This window comes from Bombina bombina, chromosome 4 (assembly GCF_027579735.1).
Source record: "Bombina bombina isolate aBomBom1 chromosome 4, aBomBom1.pri, whole genome shotgun sequence".
In the NCBI taxonomy this organism is placed as follows: Eukaryota; Metazoa; Chordata; class Amphibia; order Anura; family Bombinatoridae; genus Bombina; species Bombina bombina.
The window spans coordinates 867,802,440-867,827,858 of NC_069502.1; the positions used below are offsets into that span (position 1 = coordinate 867,802,440).

At 40.7% G+C, this 25,419-nt stretch overlaps 1 protein-coding gene across 1 annotated transcript in view; it reads right to left on the reverse strand.

Annotated features, from left to right (window-relative positions):
- Positions 1-25,112, reverse strand: part of LOC128657352 (gastrula zinc finger protein XlCGF48.2) — a 292,924-nt gene extending 267,812 nt beyond the window's left edge. Inside the window, exon 1 of the mRNA XM_053711666.1 lies at positions 25,089-25,112. The gene's annotated coding sequence lies outside the window, so the exon portion shown is untranslated. The remainder of the gene's footprint in view (positions 1-25,088) is intronic.
- Positions 25,113-25,419: the final 307 nt, after the last annotated feature.

Consider the following 25,419-nt stretch of genomic DNA (forward strand, 5'->3'; position numbering starts at 1 on the left):
CTCCCACTTCAGCTCCCACCCACCAACGAATGCGGCCATCGATGTCCGGTGCAGAGAGGGCCACAGAGTGGATCTCTGCACCGGAGGGGTAAAAAATGTTATTGGAGGATGCCTCAATATCGAGGCATCCTGCAATAACCGGAAAACAGCTGGAAGTGATCAGGATCGCTTCCAGCTGTTTTCCACACTGAGGACGTGCAGGGTACGTTCTCAGGCGTTAACTGCCTTTTTTCTGAGGACGTACCCTGCACGTCCTCAGTCGTTAAGGGGTTAAAAGCCCATGTGGAAGCCACCGCTCTAGTAGAGTGGGCTGTAATACTTTCAGGAGGCTGCTGTCCAGCAGTCTCGTATGCCAACCAGATGATGCTTTTCAGCCAAAAAGAGAGGTAGCCGTAGCTTTTTGACCTCTACGTTTTCCAGAATAGACAACAGAGAAGATGTTTGACGGAAATCTTTGGTCGCTTGCAAGTAAAACTTCAAAGCACGAACCACGTCCAAGTTGTGTAACAGACGCTCCTTCTTAGAAGAAGGGTTAGGACATAAGGAAGGAACAACAATTTCCTGATTAATATTCTTATTAGTAACAACCTTAGGAAGGAATCCAGGTTTGGTACGCAAAACCACCTTATCGGAATGGAAAACAAGATAAGGCGAGTCGCATTGCAATGCAGATAGTTCAGAAACTCTTCGAGTCGAAGAGCTAGCAACTAAAAACAGAACTTTCCAAGATATAAGCTTAATATCTATGGAATGCATAGGTTCAAACGGAACCCCTTGAAGAACTTTAAGAACTAAATTCAGACTCCATGGCAGAGCAACAGGTTTAAACACAGGCTTGATTCTAACTAAAGCCTGACAAAACGACTGAACGTCTGGAACATCTGCCAGACGCTTGTGCAGTAAAATGGATAAAGCAGATATCTGTCCCTTTAGGTAACTAGCTGATAACCCCTTCTCCAATCCTTCTTGGAGAAAAGACAAAATCCTAGTAATCCTGATCTTACTACATGAGTAGCCTTTGAATTCGCACCAATAAAGATATTTACGCCATATCTTATGGTAAATTTTCCTAGTGACAGGCTTTCGAGCCTGAATCAAGGTATCTATGACCGACTCAGAGAATCCCCGCTTGGATAAAATCAAGCGTTTAATCTCCAGGCAGTCAGCCGCAGAGAAACTAGATTTGGATTCTGGAACGGACCTTGAATGAGAAGGTCCTGTCTCAGTGGCAGTGTCCATGGTGGTAGAGATGACATTTCCACCAGGTCTGCATACCAAGTCCTGCGTGGCCACGCAGGTGCTATCAAAATCACTGACGCCCTCTCCTGTTTGATTCTGGCAATCAGACGAGGAAGAAGAGGAAATGGTGGAAACACATAAGCCAGGTTGAACGACCAAGGTACTGCTAGAGCATTTATCAGTACTGCTTGGGGATCCCTTGATCTGGACCCGTAACAAGGAAGTTTGGCATTCTGACGAGATGCCATCAGATCAAATTCTGGTGTGCCCCATTGATGAATCAATTGTGCAAACACCTCCAGATGGAGCTCCCACTCCCAGAAGAAAAGTCAGACAACTTAGAAAATCCGCTTCCCAGTACTCCACTCCTGGGATATAGATTGCTGATAGATGGCAAGAGTGAGTCTCTGCCCATTGAATTATTTTGGAAACCTCTATCATCGCTAGAGAACTATTTGTTCCCCCCTGATGATTGATATATGCTACAGTTGTGATATTGTCCGACTGGAATCTTATGAATCTGGCCGAAGCCAGCTGAGGCCACGCCTGAAGCGCGTTGAATATCGCTTTCAGTTCTAGAATATTTATTGGAAGGAGAGCCTCCTCCTGAGTCCACACACCCTGTGCTTTCAGGGAATTCCAGACTGCACTCCAGCCCAATAGGCTGGCGTCCGTCGTCACTATGACCCATGGTGGCCTGCGGAAACACATTCCCTGGGACAGATGATCCTGTGACAACCACCAAAGAAAACAGTCTCTGGTCTCTTGATCCAGATTTATCTGAGGAGATAAATTGGCATAATCCCCATTCCACTGTCAGACCACTGCAACTATGCCTGCTCCGAGATGCAAGCGATCAAACGGAACTATGTCCATTGCCGCTACCATTCGTCCAATTACCTCCATACACTGAGCCACTGACGGCCGAGGAATGGAATGAAGTGCTCACCAGGTGGTTAAGATCTTTGATTTTCTGACCTCCGTCAGAAAAATTTTCATGTTTACCGAATCTATCAGAGTTCCCAGGAATGGAACTCTTGTGAGAGGGATAAGTGAACTCTTCTTTACGTTCACCTTCCACCCATGAGATCTTAGAAAAGCCAACACGATGTCCGTGTGAGATTTGGCTAGTTGGTATGTTGACGCCTGAATTAAGATATCGTCCAGACAAGGCGCCACTGCTATGCCCCGTGGCCTTAGAACCGCCAAAAGGGACCCTAGCACTTTTGTGAAAATTCTGGGAGCTGTGGCCAACCCGAAGGGAAGAGCCACAAACTGGTAATGCTTGTCCAGGAAGGCGAACCTGAGAAACTAGTGATGATCTTTGTGGATAGGGATGTGAAGATACGCATCCTTCAAATCCACAGTGGTCATATATTGACCCTCCTGGATCATTGGTAAAATAGTCCGAAAGGTCCCCATCTTGAAGGATGGGACTCTGAGGAATTTGTTTAGGATCTTGAGATCTAAAATCGGTCTGAAGGTTCCCTCTTTTTTGGGAACCACGAACAGATTGGAGTAAAACCCCTGCCCCGTTCTGCTTTTGGAACTGGGCAGATTACACCCATAGTATATAGGTCTTCTACACAGTGTAAGAACGCCTCTTTTTGTCTGGTTTACAGACAACCGTGAAAGATGAAATATCCCCTTTGGAGGAGAATCTTTGAATTCTAGAAGATCCCCCCCCCCCCCCCCCCGGGCCACAATTTCTAATGCCCAGGAATCCTGAACGTCTCTTGCCCAAGCCTGAGCGAAGAGAGAAAGTCTGCCCCCCACCAGATCCGGTCCTGGATCGGGGGCTGCCCCTTCATGCTGTCTTGGTAGCAGCAGCGGGCTTCTTGGCCTGTTTACCTTTATTCCAAGTCTGGTTAGGTCTTCAGACAGACTTGGATTGAGCAAAATTCCCCTCCTGCTTTGTGGCAGGGGAGGAGGTAGCAGGACCACCTTTGAAGTTTCGAAAGGAACGAAAATTATTCTGTTTGGCCCTCATTCTATTAGTCTTATCCTGAGGAAGGGCATGGCCTTTTCCTCCAGTGATGTCGGAAATGATCTCCTTCAGTTCAGACCCGAATAGGGTCTTACCCTTGAAAAGAATAGCTAATAGCTTAGATTTTGATGACACATCAGCAGACCAGGACTTAAGCCATAACGTTCTACGCGCCAAAATGGCAAAACCTGAATTCTTTGTCGCTAATTTAGCCCGTTGAAAAGCGGCATCTGTAATAAAAAAGAATTTGCTAGCTTGAGAGCCTTAATTCTATCTAAAATCTCATCCAATGGGGTCTCAACCTTAAGAGCCTCCTCAAGAGCCTCAAACCAAAAAGCAGCTGCAGTAGTTACAGGAACAATGCACGCTATAGGTTGCAGAAGAAAACCCTGATGAATAAATATTTTCTTTAGAAGACCCTCTAATTTTTTATCCATAGGATTTTTTTAAAGCACAACTGTCCTCAATAGGAATAGTTGTACGCTTAGCTAGGGTAGAAACAGCTCCCTCCACCTTAGGGACCGTCTGCCACGAATCCCGAATGGTGTCCTATATGGGAAACATTTTCTTAAAAGTAGGAGGGGGAGAAAAAGGAATACCTGGTCTATCCCACTCCATTGTAACAATGTCCGAAATCCTCTTAGGGACCGGAAAAACATTAGTGCAAGTAGGAACCTCTAGATATCTATCCATTTTACACAATTTCTCTGGAGGAATTACAATAGGGTCACAGTCATCCAGAGTCGCTAAAACCTCCCTGAGTAACAAGCGGAGGTGTTCAAGCTTAAACTTAAAGGGTTACTTTCTGTTATACTTTTTAAGCTAAACAACCAACATATTAAAGTTAATAAACATTAATTAAAACCTACTGACCTATATTTTCTCCAAAACGAAGTTTCATAACGTTCTAAAAGTTATATATCTTTTATTCGCCGATGATGTCACGTTATCCTGCCCACTATTTTCAGCACTGCATGTTCAAAATACTTAAACCAATAACTTTGTGTTTAAAGCGCCATTTTGAAACCTAGGTATTGTAAACGGATTGGTACAGAGCAAAGGATACCCACGGAGTGGGTTTGGAAAACAATTAAATTTGCAGACAAGATTTCTGATATACGGTAGAGATATGTTAATGAAATGCTTTTGATAAAAAGCGTATTTGGGGTAGTTAGTTAGTAACAGGCATAGAAAATATTTACTTACAGTGGCCCTTTAAAAGCTGTCATATCTGAGTCTGTTTGAGGGAACATCTTTCCTGAATCAGAAAGCTCTCCCTCAGACAGCAATTCCCTTACCCCCAATTCAGAGCATTGTGAGGGTACATCGGAGATGGCTAATAAAGCGTTAGAGGGCTCAGCATTTACTCTTATACCGGACCTACTGCGCTTCCCCTGCAAACCTGGCAGTTTAGATAATACCTCTGTGAGGGTAGTAGACATAACTGCGGCCATATCTTGCAGGGTGAAAGAATTAGATGCACTAGAAGTACTTGGCGTCGCTTGTGCGGGCGTTAAAGGTTGTGACACTTGGGGAGAAGTAGATGGCATAACCTGATTCTCTTCTGACTGAGAATCATCCTGAGACATACTTTTATCAGCTAAAATATGTTCTTTGCAATGTAAGGCCCTTTCAGTACTTGAGGGACACATTTTAAGTGGGGGTTCCACAATGGCTTCTAAACACATGGAACATTGGCTTTCCTCAATGTCAGACATGTTAAACAGGCTAGTAATGAACACAAAAAGGCTTGAAAACACTTTATTTAGTAAAAAAAAAAAAAAAACAATCTTAAAAAAAAAAAAACGGTACTGCGCCTTTAAGAGAAAAAAAAAAGCATACAATTTTTCCAAAATGGCTTAAAAACAATCAAATTGTCCCAATTTTATGGTAGAAGCATCCCAATTCTGCAGCTAAGTTTGCCCCACAAGGAAAGGAATACTTAACCCTTACAGGAAAAAAACGGAAAAATAAAAAAAACTTTTATTTCAATCAAAATCACCCCCTGCACCTCGCCACAGCTCTGCTGTGGCGCCTACCTGCCCTCAGGGGTCTGTAAAACCGGGTTAAACCTTCGTTTTGGCCTAATACAGCTCACAAAGGCCCACCGGATCTGGAGCTTGCTTGAGAAAAACAACTGCGCAACTGAGGCGCGAAAATAGGCCCGCCCATATCACTCGATGACTCACAGCCCAAATTAACCGCACCAGACCGGTCTAAAAACCTAGCCATGTGGGTTCATAAACCCAGAAATGAAGTCATGTGTACCCTTCTTAAATAAAGCATAAAAAGTATCTTCCTTTAAAAACGTTAACTGCACTCCCAAACATGTAAACGTTTGCCCACAAACATTCAAACATCAGTGTCAACCATTTTTATATAGCCCATATATGCAAGCTCAGTAATACCCCTCTATAAAAACTTTAGGATTACTGCTTACCCTTTCCCTCATGGGGATGCTGTCAGCCAATTCTGAAATAACACAGTCTCTCCAGAAAAAAAAAAAATGACTGAACATACCTCACTGCTTATAGCATGAAAAAAGTTCCTCACACTGAAGTTTCTTAAGTACTCCTCGGCCATTCTGTGGGAACTGCACTGGATCTTAGTAACAACTGCTAAGATCATCAGCCTCCAGGCAGAAGTCTTCATCCATCTGCTGCCTGAGAGTAAATAGTACACACCAGTAGCATTTAAAATAAAAAAACTCTTGCTTGAAGAAAATAAAAACTAACATTTTATCACCTCTTTCACTTTACCCTTCCTAGTACTTAGAGTAGGCAAAAAGAATGACTGGGGGGTGGAGCTAAGGGAGGAGCTATATAGACAGCTCTGCTGTGGTGCTCTTTGCCACTTCCTGTTAGCAGGAGGATAATATCCCACAAGTAAAGGATGAATCTGTGGACTTGTATCTTATAGAAGAAAGCAAATTTTAAAAAAAAGCATGTGATAAAAGGCTGTCTATAGTGGCTTAGAAACAGGAAGAAATTTAATGGTTTAAATATATATATATATATATATATATATATATATATATATATATATATATATATATATATATATATATATATATATATATATATATATATATATATATATATATATATATATATCCATATCCCTCAGTTTATGCCGGGGTTAGGTTCCAGAAGAAATGGTTGTAAATCGAAACCGTTGTAAATTGAAACCCAGTTTATAATGTAAGTCAATGGGAAGTGAGGGAGATAGGTTCCATGCCCCTCTCAAAATTGTCATAAGTAACACCTAATACATTATTTTTAAAGCTTTGAAATGAAGACTTTAAATGCTAAACAGCATTATAAACCTATTAAAATAATCACACAACACAGACTTCACTTGCATTTTTCTGCAAACATTTCTTTCTATGCATTCCAATCTGGACCAATTTATAGACAGGAAGATCTTATTCCTTTGAAATCTGCTCGATAGCTCAGGTCTGGTTAAACCGATGAATTTCAGCTTGCTTGGCTTTGCTGCAACACAAGCGGACAGCTCCACCTACTGGCTATTTGAATAAATGCACTGCTTCTCAATGCTTTTCAATAGCAGTCACATGACTGGAAAAAAAGGTTGTTATTCTGAAACGGTGTAAATTGAACCGTTGTAAAACGAGGGCCACGTGTGTGTGTGTGTGTGTATATATATATATTTTGTGCAAACCTGAGGAATGGGTAGTAAAAGGCATTATCTTTCTTTTTAAACAATAACAATTTTAGTGTAGACTGTCCCTTTAAACAATATAGAAGTGATGTGAAGCATTTCCTTGATTAAATTAAAAAAAGCTTCATATATTGACAAAGTATTCATTTAGATTGATACTACATGTATAGTTGTTGGATTTTGTGGGGTTTTCCCTTTGTGGCTAATGCAGGATGTAGGCTATAAAGTGTCCACAACAGACTACAAAACAGTCAAGCAAAAATGTTGTTCTTAGATTAGAGTTTAGGTGTGGTTTATATTACTCTATAGATTTTGAAATACTGTACTGTTGTGACACAAAGAACCTTAGTCCCTTTCCTGCAAGAAAAATAATGGCTTAAACACCTTACTGTATTTAAAGTGAATGTAAATTTTGATGCTAAAGTGCCCGGTTTTCTAAAATTTGATTAAAAACAGGGGCACTTTCATTCATCAAAATTTACATTTCACGAGTGTTGAGAAAATACCTTTTAAACTTGACAGCCGCTCCAACTTCCACCGGTCGTCACAAGCCATTTCTGACGTCAGAAATGATGGATCGGTCATCCTCCAATCACAACGGGTGGAGGAAGCTGGATCGGCTGTCAAGATTAGAAAATTTTTTCACAACATGAGTGAAATGTAAATTTTGATGAATTAAAGTGCCCCAGTTTTTAATTGAATTTTTAAAAACCGGGCACTTTAAAGTGAATGTAAATTTTGATGCCAACCTTCTCAAAGCAAGAAAAATAAATAGAGGCTGATCATAACCTATATACACCTTACTGTATTTAACCTGCTCAATGCAAGAAACAGCTTGAAATACATAAAACACCACACTATTATGCATCTAGTTGCTAAACACAAACAAACATGTGGTTAGCATAAATACAAAACCAATGCAAGAAATCTGCTACAAAATGTATTAATTTAAAAACTATAATGAATAAACCAGGTATTGAACTTAGATTGTTACCAGTAAGATATTTAAAGGGACAGTCTACAATATAATTGTTATTGTTTTAAAAGATAAATGGATTATGTATTACCCATTCCCCAGTTTTGCACAACCAACACTGTTATATTAATATACTTTTTTACCTCTACCTTGTATCTAAGCCTCTTCTGACAGCCCCCTGATCACATAACGGACTATTTCAAAATGTACTTGTATTTAGTAGCGTGTTGTGCTAACTCTTAAATAACTTCTTGAACGTGCTCTCTCACCCATATGTATACTTCTATCCTTATGCATTAATTTATTAACCCCTCACCTTCCAGCTGCAATACATTACTCTGAGCCAAAGATAAAAAAACTTGTATACATGCACCAAGCATCACTATATAATACACCATAATTTACCCCTTACCACCTGAATCCCCTACCAAACTTAATATTAAACCTCTCACAACACTAACTTTACCATCCCCCACTAAGATAATCCCTTATACCACTACCACCAGCCTTGCAAACTGCTGAAAGCACTAACTGAATTAGTTATTAGACAACTTTATTACTTTGTCAGTGTTTTAGTATTGGCAAAATATTGGTATAATCATCTTAGTTTGAAGTGTAGTTCTGTTATTTTTTTTTTATTCTCCTATAGACAACATTAGACAATGACTGTGTGTGCGTGTGTGTGTATATATATATATATATATATATATATATATATATATATATATATATATATATATATATATATATATATATATATATATATTATTATTTTTTTTTATTTTTTTTGGATTGTATGTGTGTGTGTATGTATATATATAAAATATGGAATAGAACAAGATCATGAAAATCATGGGCAGTAATCGTGATGCATCGCGATGCATCGTAGAATCGAATCGTATCGAATCGTTACGATGATAATCGTAATCGAATCGTGAGACAGGTGAAGATGCGCAGCTCTAATATATAGTGGGGCACATACTAAAATGCTACAGAAATAAATAATCTAGCATACAAATATAAAAAAATAAATAAAAAAAATCTTCTGAACATTTGATAGATTATATAATAAAATATTAATCTTGTTTAAAATATATAAAATTATATAGATTAAATGTAATAAACATTATAACATGTATGTTGTGTGTGCCTGCATATAGCTTGCCAAATGATAAATGAAACCTCTATAAAGTACCACTAAACAAATTTAGCCATTAGTGATTATAAATTATCAAATCTTAAGTTAAAGGGACAGTCTACACCAGAATTTGTATTGTTTAAAAAGCTAGATAAACCCTTTATTACCCATTCCCTAGTTTTGCACAACCAACACAGTTATATAAATACACTTTTTACCTCTGTGATTACCTTGTATCTAAGCCTCTGCAAACTTCCCCCTTATTTCAGTTCTTGACAGACATTCATTTTAGCCAATCAGAGCTGGCTCACATTAACTCTACGTGCATGCGCACTGTGTTATCTATATGACACACATGAACTAACACCCTCTAGTGATGAAAAACTGTCAAAATGCCCTGAGAAAAGAGGCAGCCTTCAAGAGTTTAGAAATTAGCATATGAACCTCCTAGGTTTAGCTTTCAACTAAGAATAGCAAGAGAACAAAGCAAAATTGGTGATAGAAGTAAATTGGAAAATTGCTTTAAATGGCATTCTCTATCTGAATCATGAAAGTTTATTTTGGACTAGACTGTACCTTTAAATATTATATATCCCATATACTTTAATGGACAATATACTGTTAACTCATGGAAATGTCCATCTTATATTTTATTATTATGCATTTTTAATTATTTTTATTATCTCAAATCACAAATGTAAATTTATTATCATATAACTTTACCACATATTTTGGCTACTAACATGGGGAGAGTCATGGACACACGGACACACACACATATACATACATACATACAATACAGACCGCACTCCAGAATCATTCAGCCCCGGGTGCACCAAAATGTATTCACAGCTGCATGAAAGAAGAGCACTCCACGTGTCTTTTGATAGATAACACTTTACTGTTAATGTCTGCCAAAGAACTGAGCTAAGGGGGCAGTCTGCAGAGGCTTAGAAGCAAGGTAATCACAGAAATGATCTAGCTTTTAAAACAATAAAAATTCTATTATAGACTGTCCCTTTAATATAACCATGTTGGCTCTGCAAAATTGGGGAATGGGTAATAAAAAGGGATAATCTATCTTTTTTTAAAACAAACAATTTTTTTGGAGTGGACTGTCCCTTTAAGCCTGATGAAACAGACATTGTTGGGCTGAGAAACGCGTTGCTTTTATTATATTATTTTAATAAATGTAGTATTTTTTTTTATATATACTATAACCACTTGCTGTCGGACTATTTTTTCTACTACCCTGCCTACTACTGTCCACATCTCTATCTGTGATTCTGAGGAGTTCCAGATCTATGGTTAAAAGTCTGCTGGTTGAGTGTATTGAGCCCAGCCTGCCTAGTTTGCACCAGAGAAGGTGCTCAACCAAATGTGAGTGCAATATACATCATCACATTTGATCTTGCCTGTACTACTAGGTCATATAGGCACTTGTGTCCTTATTATCTGCAGATTACTGAACATCCACCGGAGGTCAGTCTTCTGGGTGACTGATCACTGACCCCAGACCGTCTCATCTGCACCACTAAGGGTGCTGCACCAAATGTGAGTGTATCCATCTGATACTTTATTTATATTTGTTACCAAACAATATTGGGCCATGTGCGCTTCTGTGTTCTTATATTGCCTTTTATTAAGGGAGTTCACTGGTTGCAAGTATGGGTGGTCAGTTTTACCTGCCTGTTAATATTGTCCATGTGCCTCACACATTTACTGCCTATCCAAAGTACCTTATATACAGACATATTATAGAGGTTCTCTTTGCCATACACACACACACAGCCCCATCCCCCAGTACCATATATACAGAGGTCCCTCTGCTTCACAGCACCTTCCTAGTACCTAATTTACAGACATAATATTGTATATTATTATTCTTTATTTATAAAGCGCCAACAGATTCTGCAGCGCTGCCCATGGATACAAGGATAACAGTACAGTGGAGAAACAATACGATAAGACACAATTTTACAGACAAATACAAGGGGAATTGAGGGCCCTGTTCCCATGGGAACTTACAATCTAGATGGGTAGGAGGATTGGAAACAGGAGGTGGGGACTGCAGAGGTGAGAATGATATTAGTGAGGAGATAGAGGGCAACTGTTAGTTAATTGGTTAGTTTGTTAATAAGTCGGGTGATAAGCTTCCCTGAACAGAAAGGTCTTCAGGGAACGTTTAAAGGAGGAGAGGTTAGGGGCAAGTCTGACATCTCGAGGAAGTGCGTTCCAGAGGGTTGGTGCCGCACGACAGAAGTCCTGTAGTCTAGAATGAGAGGAGGTGATGGTAGATGACGCAAGAAGCAGGTCGTTGTTGGATCTTAGGGGACGGGCAGGAGTATATTTGTTGATGAGTGAGGACAGGTAGGGTGGGGCAGCATTGGTGAGGGCTTTGTAAGTCAGCGTGAGAATTTTGAATTTAACTCTGTTGTGAATGGGGAGCCAGTGAAGGGACACACAGAGAGGCGCAGAAGAAACAGAGCGTCGAGAGAGGTGGATTAGTCTGGCAGATGCATTTAGGACGGATTGGAGGGGAGAGAGGGAGGCCAGTTAGTAAGTTGTTACAGTAGTCAAGTCGGGAAATTACCAGGGAGTGGATGAGCTGTTTGGTAGTTTCAGCACTCAGAAAGAGGCGAATTTTGGAGATATTGCGTAGGTGGTTGCGGCAGGATGAAGAGAGCAGTTGGATGTGGGGAATGAAGGACAGATTTGAGTCAAGCGTGACTCCAAAGCAGCGGACTTGGGGTGATGGGGAGATAGTGGTGCCGCCAACAGTGATAGAAAAATTAGAGACTGGAGTGGAGCTACAGGGGGGAATTAGAAGTAGTTCGGTCTTGGACATATTTATTTTTAGGTGGTGAGAGGCCATCCAGGAGGAAATGCCAGATAAGCAGTCGCTGATGTGAGAGTTGACAGAAGGAGAGAGTGCAGGGGTGGAAAGGTAGATCTGGGTATCAGCATAGAGGTGATAGCTGAAGCCATAGCTGTTGATAAGTTTACCCAATGAAGAAGTGTAAATAGAGAAGAGTAGGAGGACCCAGGACAGAGCCTTGAGGTACTCCAACAGACAGGGGCAATAGAGAGGAGGAGTCACCAGCAAAAGAGACTGAGAAGGATCTGTTAGAGAGATAAGAGTGAATCCAGGAGAGGGCAGTGTCACAGAGACCAAGAGAACTGAGAGACCGTAGGAGAAGGGTATGGTCAACAGTGTCAAAGGCAGCAGATAGGTCAAGTAAGATGAGTATAGAGTAGTAGCCTTTGTTTTTAGCAGAAAGGAGATTGTTAGTAACCTTGGTGAGGGCAGTTTCAGTTGAGTGTTGGGGACGGAAGCCAGATTGCAGGGGGTCGAGCAATGAGTTGGAGGACAGGAAGTGGGTTAGGCGATTGAAAACTAGTTTTTCAAGGAGTTTTGAAGCTAGTGGGAGCAGTGATATGGGGCGGTAGTTTGCATGGGAGTTAGGGTCGAGGGAGGGTTTTTTGAAGATGGGGGTGACCTTTGCATGTTTGAAGGAGGCAGGGAATGAGCCGGTAGAAAGGGATAGGTTAAATATGTGAGTAAGAGCCGGAGTGAGGGTAGTAGACAGAGGAGGGATTAGATGTGAAGGAATAGGGTCAAGTGGGCAGGTAGTGAGGTGTGAGGAAGACAAAAAGGGAAGCCATTTCACTCTCAGTGGTTGGGAGGAGGGTGCAGAGAGTGGCAGAGGGGGTGACTGGGAGCAGAGTTGGGAGATTGCAGGTTTGTGTTGGGATGTTTCCTCGGATTGCAAGTGTTTTATTGAGAAAATAGTCAGCGAGGTCTTGAGCACTGACTGCAGATGAGGGGGGTGGTGAAGGTGGGTAGAGGAGAGAGTTGAAAATAGAGAAGAGAGTATTTTAGGTTTTGAGGAGTGAGTGGATATAAGAGAGGAGAAGTAGGTTTGCTTAGCTAAGCGAAGTGCAGAGGTGTAAGAGTAGAGAATGAACTTATAGTGCATGAAATCATGTTCAGAGCGGGATTTCCTCCAGACACGCTCAGTAGTGCGGGAGCATTTTTGTAGGGGACGCGTTTGTTGGGAGTGCCAGGGTTGGAGCTGACGACATGGGGCTTTGCGAGGTTGGGGTGGAGCGAGAGTGTCAAGTGCAGCAGAGAGAGTATTGTTATAGTGGGTTATAGCAAGGTCAGGGCAGGATATCATGGAAGTGTGGGGGAGGCCTGGTTGAATAAGATTGGAGAGTTGGGGAGCGTCCACAGTGTGCAGATTTCTGCTGGTGCGGGGGCGAGAGGGGGAAGTAGGTTTAGTATCTATATTAGGATTAAAGGTGAGCAGATGGTGGTCTGAGATGGGAAATGGGCGACATGCAACATTAGAGAGAGAGCAGAGATAGGAGAATACCAGATCAATTGAGTGTCCATCGCGGTGGGTAGGGAATAGGGTGGATTGTGAGAGGCCGAAGGAGTTAGTGAGTGAGAGAAGTTTAGAGGCAGCAGGGGCAGATGGGTTGTCAGTGGGGATGTTGAAGTCCCCTAGGATTAGAGCAGGTGTATTTGTGGAGAGAAAGTAAGGAAGCCAGGCAGCAAAGTTGTCAAGGAATTGGGAAGTTGGTCCAGGGGGGCGATAGATAACTGCCACTCTGAGAGAGAGGGGAGAACAGGCGAATGCAGTGGACTTCAAAGGAAGAAATGGAGAGAGATGGAAATGGGGATAGGTACTGATAGGAGCAGGAGAGTAAGATGCCAACACCGCCACCGTGTCTCACACCTGGCCTAGGTGTGTATAGAGGTTCCCTTTACCTCAGACAGACACACAACCCCTTCCCATGTACCTTATATTAGGGCTGTAACTAATAATTTTTTTCATAATCAATCATTTGGATGATTATTTTTTCGATCAGATAAAAACAAAAATATATTTTTTTTAGATTAAAGGGACAGTCTACACCAATTATTTCATTGTTTATAAAAATACATATTTCATTTATCAACCACTGAGGTATTTGGCTTCAAAAGTGGAAAAATAAATATCTGCATAAGTAGAAACAAATACTGCAGTAGAGATGAGCGTGAGCACCTAATAAGGTTTTCTGATTGGAGAGTGCTCACTGGAAAATCTCAATTATTACAGTACTGTTAGACATTTGTTGGGATTTTAAAGTGCCCGTTTTTAAAAATTCTATTAAAAACAGGGGTACTTTAATTCATCAAAATTTACATTTCACTCCTGTTGTGAAAAAAAAAAAATATAAAAAAAATTACCTTTTAAACTTGACAGCAGCTCCAGCTTCCTCCGGTCATCGCAAGCCATTTCGGATGTCAGAAATGATGGATAGGTCATCCTCCAATTACGGCTTCCCCCCGGGGGAATCAGTGTCTGATTCAACACTGTGATTGGCAGAAGCCGGATTCCTAATTTTAGACCGAGGAAGAGGCTTTGCAATGGGTGGAGGAAGCTGGAGCTGCTGTCAAGATTAAAAAGGTACGTTTTTTTTTCACAACAGGAGTGAAATGTAAATTTTGATGAATGAAAAGTGCCCCTGTTTTTAATTGAATTTTTAAACATTTACATTCACTTTAAGTGCACCCACACTAATTATATATTGTTTTTTAGAGGACAGATAGGGCTTTCTTTTAGCACCAAATATTTATTTCTAAACTGTAATTTTATATTAAAACATTCTAAGTTAGTGTGAGCAATTAAGAAATTTTCGGTTTGCCAAAAATTTTATTGTGAATATCATCATCCTGATATAGATTACTGCAATAAAACACCCATACTTGTGTTCAGCGATGTCCCACGAGTATAACGATACCCCCCCATGTACAGGTTTTCTGAGACTTCTGGAATTTATAGGGCCTATCCATTTACATAGAAATTTGGCACATTTATTTTCTGGGATTAAGTCACCTTTCATACATTATAGCAGCCCAGGAATGAAAATTACCCCATCATGGCATACTATTTACAAAAGTAGACACCCCAGGGTAATCCAAAAGGGCAATGTCACATCTTTTTGTGAAACCCCTTAATCACAACACCTGGCAAAATGTAGTGGTCATTTTTTTGTATGCATTTTGGCTGTTTCTGTCATCATCCTTATATGTTTTGCTGCTATAAAACACACATATTCGTGTTTGCCAATGTCCTACGAATACAACAGTACCCCCCATGTACACGTTTTATGGGGTTTACAGAAGTTACAGGGCCAAATATGGGGTCTGCCCATTTCAGCCTTCATGCGTGGAAATTTGGCACCTTGATTTTCTGGGCCTATGTCCTCTTTGAGACATAGCAGCCCAGGAATGAAAATTACCCCATCATGGCATACCATTTGCAGAAGACAACCCAGGGTATTCCAAAAGGCTTATGTTTAGTCTTTTTTATAGCCACAACATATGGCCAAATGTAGTATTAATATTTTATTTTTAGTTTATTACAAAAACACTGCCTTTTTGTGGTTTCTATCATCATATGTTTTACTGCTATAATACACCCACATTTGTGTTCAGTGATTACCCATGAGTACAATACCCCCCATGCACAGGTTTTATGGGTTTCAGGAAGTTACAGGGCCCAATGGGGCCTGCCCATTTACATGGAAATTTGGCACATTGATTTTCCGGACCTATGTTGCCTTTGAGACAGTATGGCAGCCCAGGAATGAAAATTACCCCCATCATGACATACCATTTGCAAAAGTGGATATTCTAAAAGGAGGATTTTAGTTGTTTTGTATTACTTATCATGGTCTTAAAGTGGATGGGCTTAACATATAAAAGGGGCAGGACAAGTTCAGGGATTTATGAAGTTAGGAATACAGAATAATAAAATAAATCAGGAACACATACAGATTGCTTTCAATTAAAAGTTTAACTCTGTGTGATATTCTAAAGCAATTAGTGATACAGAGGCCAGGTCTGCATTTTTTTCTGGGGTGTTCTTTTGCAGGCAGTGGGGGGGGGGGGGGATCCTAGTAGGAAATGCCTGCCGCAGAGTTGCTGGACATTTTCAGAACGAACGGTGGGAGGATTTAGGGTCTGGTTAAACAAAATATCAGATGTTACATTAACAAAAATTCCAAAAAAGTAGTTTCCCTGTGCCTGCTTTTTTGTAGAGCACATACACATTATACACTGATCTGCATAATCTAAAAGGCGACTTTTTTGTCCCAAGTTCTTGTTTTTCATTGAATTAGATATGGATGCAGGCACTGGTCAGCTAAATCTACCCCCCCCCCAATGTTTTTGTTGTACTCCACAATGCACTTTGGCTTTAGGATCTGTGCAGATCTTCCCTTCAGACACTGGCACTGTAGCTTAATTGTGCAGAGCATGTACACATCTTTTTTTTTTTTATCAGTGTACCGAAGAGCCAGTAGCGTAAAGCCGACGTTGTGCCCCTATTTTCTCCCCCCCCCCATACGTCAGCTTCTGGGGAAAACCTTTGTGATTTTTTTCACGTTGTGTCAAAGGCCACAGTTTCAAAGTAAAATAAAACTTTTAATAGCTCTGTACTGGTGTAGAAATTATCGAGCCACAAATAGTACCCTTTGTTTAGCAGGGGTAGTAGGAGATCCCACAACAATTTTCCCACTTGTGCCAACTGAATCTGGGCATCCAGGTGAATCTAAGTGGCTCTCTTTACCCTGGTAGATGTGAAATGCCCAGGTATACCCAGTACTGCATTCACAGAGTTTATATGCTCAAACATGGTATCTGTCAGAATCAGGGAGCGATAATTTATTGGAGCACATACTGGAACATTAGTTGTGATGCCAGGAGTCTCTGTAAATTCGGGCATTTCCGGGGCAGTTAAATTTGGGGGTAGTCAAATTTTGGTCATTTGTGCGACGCCTCATTTTAGGTGGAGGGCAGGGAGCACCAGCATTAGATACATCACTCAGGGGCTCTATATCTGATGCCGTAAGGGTTGCGCTGTCAGACAGGGTTTCACTGCCTGAATCTTCGGCAAGAATGGCATAAGCCTCTTCTGCTTAATAGCGTGCCATAAGAGAATTTGTTTTCTACCAATTCCCAATTCACCTCCCCCAAAATCCTACTAAACCACCCCAATTACCCCCACCCAATGCCCACCACTGGGAAGGGCGGTGATTGGGAACAGCAGGAAAGGAGCTAACCGTAACTAAAGATCCCCACAAAAACTTTTGGACACTGTTTAAAGCCCTAACAGGCTGACCACAGTGATATTAGGCTGATGACAGTAGCAACTCTAATCAGCAGCAATTTTTTTTTCTCTCTTTTTTTCACAAGCACAGACACGCTAATTTGTCTTCCTCTCTCCCTCAGATCGCAGTGAGGGAAGAGAGGAAGTGGATACACTTTTAACAGCCAATGATCCCACTCATTGAGGCCCATTTATCAAGCTCCGAATGGAGCTTGAGGGACCGTGTTTCTGGTGAGCCTGCAGGCTCTCCAGAAACAGCAGTTATGAAGTCTAAAGACCGCTGCTCCATAACCCTGTCTGTCTGCTCTGATGAGGCGGACAGAGATCGCCACAATTCAACCCGATCGAGTACGATCGGGTTGATTGACACCCCCCTACTTGCTTGGCCGCGAATCTGCAGGGGGCGGCGTTGCACCAGCAGCTCACAAGAGCTGCTGGTGCAATGCTGAACGCGGAGAGTGTATTGCTCTCCGCATTCAGCGAGGTCTGTCGGACCTGATCCACACTGTCGGATCAGGTCTGACAGACCTTTGATAAATAGGCCTCATTGGCTGTTACAGTGTTGAAGGGGACGATCGTTACACCCCCCCCCCCCGCATGTTGATTGGATCCTGGGGGAGTGCCTGCGGTGCTAGGCACATCCTCCAACCAAATCCAACATGGTGGCGGCAACAGAGGGGGCACAGGAGTTAGGACAGAATAGAACGTCCTAACGGTACTAAAGCCCAGTGCTATTAGGATGGAATAGAACTCCGTAACGACGTAAAAAGGTTAAACAGTGTGCGTCGCTGTGAAATCCCTGCAACTTACATAGTACAAACTAGTGTGCGGCACACTTGACAGAAAGGGTTAAAGTGCAACATAAATTGGTACATAGTATAATACATAAAGTGGAGACTGCTAGTTCATGTGAGCAATATAGATAACATTGTGCCAACGTCCGTGGTTTGTTAGCGACAGATAAAATGCAAGCCAATAGATAATAAATAAAAAGTAATGTGATCAAGGGGCTGTTAGAAAAGCCTTAGATAAAAACGTAATCACAGAGGTAAAAAGTGTATTAATATAACCATGTTGGTTATGCAAAACTGGGAAATGGGTAATAAAAAAAAAGGTATTATCTATCTTTTTAAACAATAACACTTTTTGGAGTAGACTGTCCCTTTAAGTTTCATCCCTTTCCTGAAAGCAATATCTGAAGTTCTAGTAAAAATACTGGCTTTAGCATTGCAGATATAAAAAGTTATAACGCCGGCCGCAGACCATTGCATGAGGCTGTTTTACACACACACACACTATTATAAATTTAAAAAAAGGATAGAAAGAAGGTGCCTCCTAGTGAAGCCAATAATATACTGACTTCTTATAATATAAATTAAAGGGACAGTCTAGTCAAAATTAAACTTTCATGATTCAGATAGGGCATGCAATTTTAAACAACTTTCCAATTTACTTCTATTATCTAATTTGCTCAATTCTTTAGATATCCTTTGTTGGAAAAATAGCAATGCACATGTGTGAGCCAATCACACAAGGCCTTTATGTGCAGCAACCAATCAGCAGCTACTGAGCATATCTAGATATGCTTTTCAGCAAGTGATATCAAGAGAATGAAGCAAATTAGATAATAGAAGTAAATTAGAAAGTTGTTTAAAATGGCATGCTCTTTCTAAATCACGAAAGAAAAAAAATTGGGTTTCATGTCCCTTTAAGGTGATTATACTCACAATGTGCCTTGGCATAAATAATGCCCAACTTCGCCGGCTGGGATCTTGCAGTATCCCAGCTCACTGCACTCTGGTGATTGTTAGCAGCTCCTTCGATAAGTCAACTCCAATCGAACTCTAAAGCAAACAGAACAAAGGGCTACCACTGGGGACTTTGTATATCTGCTGACCCAGGAGGGGTGCAGAAATCTGGGGACATGGAGCACAAAAACACTGTGAATTCAGTTTGGCCTGTGAAGAAAAGAGATGGAAAAGATCTCCTCTCTACAGGGTTTATTACAGCTGGCTGCACTAGGAAGTGCCCTTTGTTCTGTTTGCTTTAACATACTATTATAAAAAGGTTCCATCTGCCTCACACACCCACTGTCCTTCCCCAGTACTTTATATACAGATACATAATATTATAGAGGTTCCCTCTGCCTCACATACTCACAGAACCTACCCAGTATCTTATACACAGATATATAAGATTATTATAAAGAGGTTCCCTCTGCCTCACATACTCACAGAACCTACCCAGTATCTTATACACAGATATATAAGATTATTATAAAGAGGTTCCCTCTGCCTCACATACTCACAGAACCTACCCAGTATCTTATACACAGATATATAAGATTATTATAAAGAGGTTCCCTCTGCCTCACATACTCACAGAACCTACCCAGTATCTTATACACAGATATATAAGATTATTATAAAGAGGTTCCATCTGCCCCACATACAGAACCTACCCAGTACCTTATATACAGGCACTTTATAGAGAGGTTCCGTATGCTTGACACACAACCCCCTCCCCCAGTACCTTATATACAAATATATTATAGAGAGGTCCCCTCTCCCTCAAACAGACCCTTCCCGAGGAGTGAGTGTATAAATGTCACTGGCATTCCCTGGTACCTTGTATACAGATATATAATATAGAGAGGTTCCCTCTGACTTACAAACTCACAGCACCTAGCCAATACCTTATATACAGACATAATATTAAAGAGAGGTTAATTATGCTTGCTCACACACTGCCCCCTCCCATATACAAATATGTATTATAGATAGGTACTCTTGGCCTCACACCTCTCCAGGACCTTATATACAGAATATATATATATATATATATATATATATATATATATATATATATATATATATATATATATATATATATATAAATAAATAAATAAATAAATAAAATAAATAAATAAATAGGATCCATTTGCCTCACACACACAGCCACCTACCAGGTATCTTATACGTATATATTATAAAGAGTTTCCCTCTGCCTACACACACACACACCCCCTCAAGACCATATATACACAATATAATATTATAAAATAAAAAGGTTCCATCTGCTTCACATATATACAAGCCCCCTTCCTAGTACCTTATACAGATATAAAATATCATAGAAAGGTTCCCTCTGTCACACACAGCCCCTCCCCGAGCACCTTATATGCATATATATGTACTATAATAAAGAAGTTAATTCTCATCACTCACTGTCATTCCCTGGCACCTTGTATACAGATATATTATAGAGAGGTTCCCTCTGTCTCACAAACTCACAGCACCTACACAGAGATAGAGATAGAGATAGAGATAGATATATATATATATATATATATATATATATATATTTGCTCACACACTGCCCCCTCCTATATTCAAATCTATATTATGGATAGGTACTCTTTGCCTCACACCTCTCCAGGATCTTATATACAGATATAGAATATTATAAAGAGGATCCCTCTGCCTCACACACAGCCACCTACCAGGTACCTTACATACATATAAAATATTATAAAAAGAGGATCCCTCTGCAGTACCTAATATACCAATATAAAATATTATAGAGGTTCCCATGGTCTCACAAACATGCAGCCCCTCTACAGCACCTTATTTGCAGATATATAATAGCATTGGGAGGTTCCCTCTTCCTCGCAAACACACAGCTCTTTCCCCTGTATATAAAAATATTAGTGGTTCTCCCTGAATCGCACACACCATCCCCTCCTCAGTAACTTATATACAGATATATAATATTCAGAGAGGTTCCCTCTGTAACACACACATCCCCAGTACCTTATATACAGGAACATATTAGAGAGGTTTCTCTGTCTCACACACTGCCCTCTCCAGCACATTACATACTTAAAAAGGTTTTCCTCTGCCTTATATGAACTGCTTTTTGACCATGAACTAATATACATATAACTTTATAGCCTGAATATGAAGCTACATAATACAGACAAGGGGAGTTACACAGCCCCTCACAGCATGTGCTACACAAGTATACCCCAGACAGAGCAGAATCCAATGAAACCAAAGTTAAGACCCTAACTTTGGGATAGGACCCCTCAAAAGCCACCTAAATGCACTGTCCCATCCCCTCTCATAGGTGATAATGCAAATGCACACATCATAAACATCTGCCCTATAAAAAACTAGGCTTTGTGTCACTTAGTGACTACTACCCAAGTATACCCCAGACTGAGCCTAAGCAAATGTTACCAAAGATAAGACCATAACTTGGGGATAGGACCCCCAAGGGCCCCCTGAATGCACTGCCCCTATCCACTCTCATAGGTGATACATACATCATATATGCACCTGCCCTATAAAAACTAGGCTTTGTGTCACTTAGTGACTACTACCCAAGTATACCCCATACTGAGCATAATCAAATTACACCAAAGTTAGGAATCTAGTTTGGGGATAAGACCCCTCAAGAGCCCCCTGAATGCACTGCCCCTATCCACTGGAATAGGTGGTAAAGAAAACAGACCCAGACTGGGGAAAACAGACCCAGACTGGGGAAAACAGACCCAGACTGGGGAAAACAGACCCAGACTGGGGAAAACAGACCCAGACTGGGGAAAACAGACCCAGACTGGGGAAAACAGACCCAGACTGGGGAAAACAGACCCAGACTGGGGAAAACAGACCCAGACTGGGGAAAACAGACCCAGACTGGGGAAAACAGACCCAGACTGGGGAAAACAGACCCAGACTGGACAGATTTAAATGACGCCAAAGTTAAAGGGACAGTCAACACAAAAATTGTTATTGTATAAAAAGATAGATAATGCCTTTACTACCCATTCCTCAGCTTTGCACAACCAACATCGTTATATTAACATACGTTATAACCTTAAAACCTCTAAAATTCTGTCTGTTTATAACTCCCTAAAGACAGCCCCATGATCACATGCTTTTGTATTTGCTTTTCACATCAGGGGATGCTAGTTCATGCGAGCCACATATTATAGATAACATTGTGCTGACGCCTGTTGATTCTAACAGCACAGCACTAATTGGCTTAAATGCAAGTCAATAGAAAAAGTCAATGACAACAAAGTTAAGACTCTAAGTTGGGGATTGGACCCTTCGAAATCCCTCTGAATGCACTGCCCCTATTCACTCTCATAGGTTATAATGCAAATGCACACATCATATAAACATCTGCCCTATATTAACTAGGCTTTGTGTCACTTAGTGACTATTATCCAAGTAAAACCCAAAGAGAGAGAAGAATAAAATGACACTAAAAGCAATACCCCAACTTGGGTATAGGACCCTCAAAAGCCCCCTGAATGCTCTGCCCCTATCCACTTTAAAAAGGCAATAATGCAAATGCACACATCAAATAAACATCTGTCATATAAAAACTAGGCTTTGTGTCACTTACTGACTACTATTCACGTACACCCCAAACTAAGCAGAATCAAATGACACCAAAATTAAAAGCTTAACTTGGAGATAGGACCCTGCAAGAGCCCACTAAATGCACTACCCCCATTTACCCATAGGTGATAATGGAAAACACAGTTCATTCAGGGGGCTTTTGAGCGAACGATCCCATCTACAAGTTATGGTCTTAAAAGGGACACTGAACCCAATTTTTTTCTTTTGTGATTCAGATAGATAGAGCATGCATTTTTAAGCAACTTTCTAAATTTACTCCTATTATCAATTTCTTTGTTCTCTAGCTATCTTAATTTGAAAAAGAAAGCATCTAAGCTAAGGAGCCAGCCAATTTTTGGTTGAGACCATGGACAGCACTTGTTTATTGGTGGGTGAATTTATCAACCAATCAGCAAGAATAACCCAGGTTGTTCACCAAAAATGGGCCGACATCTAAACTTACATTCTTGCTTTTCAAATAAAGATACCAAAAGAATGAAGAAAATTTGATAATAGGAGTAAATTAGAAAGAAGCTTAAAATTGCATGCTCTATCTGAATCACAAATGAAAAAACAATTGGGTTCAGTGCCCCTTTAAAGAGACATAATACTCATATGCTAAATCACTTTAAACTGATGCAGTATAACTAAAAAGCTGACCGGAAAATATCACCTGAGCATCTCTATGTATCAATTTCCTAAGCTCAGCAGAGTAAGTTCTGTGTAAAAAGTTATACTCAGCTGCAGCCCAGCTGCAGGTAAAAAAAAATTAAAAAAAATGAAGAAATGAACAGCAGCCAATTAGCATCAGCAGTGCTGAGGTCGTGAACTCTTTTACTGTGATCTCATGAGATTTGACTCAACTCTCATGAGATTTCATTGTAAACTTCCTTACACTGAATAGGGAAATAACATGAGAGTGCACGAGACTCAACCCTTCGGCTGTCCCGGGACAGACATACTGATATAAGATAGATAGATATTTATTATTAATTAGAGAGGTTCTCGAAGTTTCACACACACACCACTCCCTCCCCAGTAACTTATATACAGATATATAGTGGGGTCGATTTATCAACCTCTTCGCCTGCCTACGACTGCAGGTTCTCACAAGAGAACCTGCACTCTGTATTTAACAAGCAGCGGTCATCATCAGACCGCTGCATCCCTACCCTTCTTAATTTCAATCTGAAAAATTTCAATTGAAAGATCCTGTCCACGTGTGATTGGCAGGGGGTGGCATTGTGGGTCGGCGGGCGGGCGGCGTTGCGCAAAATAGCCCTTGTGTGCAATGCTGTGTGTGCGCCCCTGTCCGCCTCAGCTTGATAAATCAACCCCATTATAGTCAGGTTCCCTCTCTTTCTCTCACACACAGAGCCCCCTCTCTAGTACCTTATATACAATATTATAGAGAGGATCCCTCTGCCTCACACACACAGCCCCCACGGCAGTACCTTATATAGTGATATATAGTATTATAAGTGAAGTTTCCAAGGTCTCACAAACATGCAGCCCCCTCTCCAGCACATTATAAAGATATATAATAGTTTGGAGAGGCTCCATCGTCATCACAAAACACACAGCACCTTCTCCTGGAATTTATATACAGATATAAAATATAATAGTGGTTCCCTCTACCTCACAGACACACACCAGTTCCTTATATCAGATATATAATATTATAGACTAGAGGATCCTTCTGTCTTACATACCCCCGTAGTACCTATACAGATGCATAATATAATAGAGAAGTTCCCTATGCCCCACACACAGCCCTCTCTAGTACATTACATACAGAAATACTTCAAAACATTTTCCTCTGTCTCATATGATCTGCCTTTTGACTATGAACTAATACACAGTACAAAATACATATAACTTTATAGTCTAAATATGAGCTACATAACACTGAGACAAGGGGGAGTTACACAGCATATTCTGCACAACACCACACACATACAGTTACACGTACATAATGCACATTACATAGTGATACATACATAGTTACATATAATAAACATCACACAAACAGTGACATATACATCACACACAGTTCTACATACATACTTGCACATTACACACAGTGACATATACATCACACACAGTTCTACATACATACTTGCACATTACACACAGTGACCTATACATGGACATTACCTACAGTGACATATACATATACAGTGACATACACATCACACACAGTAACATATGCATGCGCACCATACAGTGATATAAACATACACATTACACATACATACAGTGACACATACATGATCCATACAAACACAGTTAAACACACGTCAGGCTACGGCTGATTTACTAACCTGTTTACACAGCTTTCTCAGGAACAGGGAGAACGCTGAAATGTTAAGTACTAGAGCCCAGCATGGCTGTCAGTGACGTCACTAGCATCACCGAAACAAACAGAAGAAAACAAACTACGACTCCCATCATACATTTATATCAAAGCATGAGGTAGATAACGAACCTATCAGTATACACTGCAGGCAGGGTGACCATCAGCAGGCATCACACAGAAGCAGGAAGAATACAAAATGGCAACCGCAGCCCACTTCACAACAAATGGAAAAAAAGAGGCGGGGTCACAATTGATTGATCTTGGGTGCTGTGATGCTGTGTTTATGTCTCTTGCTCCCTCTAGCGATTACTTTGTGCTATAGCTGAAACTTGCCATTAAATATCAATGTAAAAAGGAAAAGAAAAAAACACCTGTCTGTGGGTTTGTAGGGAAAAAAACGGTACTCTTGCAGTATTGTATACCAGAAAGGCTACAGCACACCCACGGCACTGAACAGTAT